Below are 1,339 nucleotides of genomic sequence, written 5' to 3' on the forward strand. Positions count from 1 at the left end.
TGTCTGTTACCCTTCCTAGTAAGCCCAGCCGACCAGCGTTTGAGATGTCTTCTCAACCTCCTGTCATACCTTTCTGTGTTTTTTCGAGAGCATCAAGCTGACACATGTCTGGAAATATCAAAGTCAAGCACAGAGCGCATCTGTTCTGACCAGCGGGTCAGAAGGAGCTTCCCGGCACCGCTTTTGCGATACGCAGTTCTTCTGTACAGAGGGGGATTGACAATCGTTTTGTTCGCACACAACAACACAGGAAAGGGGAGAGCTCCGTAGAGTCTCCTCACCTCTCTCCTCACACATGCACACGCCGCGGAGAATTGACAAGACAGTCACACAGAAAAGACATTAACCCTATCATAACATAAAACGCCTACATTTCCTGGAAGAGTTCAAGTACCCCCCGGTAATGAGTTCTTCGAGGAGCAGAACTCGCCATTTCTGTCTTGCCATAGGATGAGTAAAGCGATTTTGTCCTTCTCTAGAATCAATTTGGCTTGTATCTGTGGGTGAGCGGGGCATGGACGGGGTTTGGCGCCACAGTCTTGAGTTCATTCACTTCCGGTTACACATCGAAAACACTCTGCAGTGTATCTTGGATACTTTGCACAAATGAGCCTCCCCATCCACACATGCCTCCTCTTCTTCTGCCTGCCGGGCCTCCCCATCCTCGCTCTCCGTCTCCTCTTCTGTTGCCAATCTCACTTCGTGGTCTAAAATAGGAGTATTTCCTTTCAGACACAGGCTGTCGGTAGCACTGTCGTGAAGCAGCAGGTGGAAGAGGAGGAGGAACACGAGTTGTAGGTTCGCAAGGAGGAAGAGGAGGCGAGCTGTCTGGAAACCCAAGAATCAATAAGATCGACTCCTGCAGTTATATTCTCCGTATGACCTCCGCGTACAGTAGCTTCTTTTGTCAGTAGACGGGATACGACCAGTCGAGCATCTCCTAACGCTGTATCGGGGTGATACTCCCGAAGCCAGTTAAGCGGCTCGGTGCATGCCTGTGCTACCTCATGATCCGTCCACACATCGAAAAAGCGACCACGACCCAGCACCAGAGCCAAGGGAGCCTTCTTTGCTTCGCAAGTCTTCGTTCCCCCAACCGCCTCCCATCCGAACTTCCCTCGAGCCTCCCCATTCTCAAAGGCAGACAAGTTTACGGAGCGCGCACAACAAGGTCCACTGCTGCCATCAGTCACCTCAAGCGTGTCCCCGTCACTAAACACTAGCACAGCCCGAGCATCACCTGGGTGGACTACTGTCATACTTCTAACGAACAGACTGCTGTGCTTACAGTTTTTTCTAGAGTGACTATCTGTCCTACAAAATACGTCGGTGTCTGCCT

The sequence above is a fragment of the Cystoisospora suis genome (genome assembly GCF_002600585.1).
Source record: "Cystoisospora suis strain Wien I chromosome Unknown contig_2061, whole genome shotgun sequence".
NCBI lineage: Eukaryota > Apicomplexa > Conoidasida > Eucoccidiorida > Sarcocystidae > Cystoisospora > Cystoisospora suis.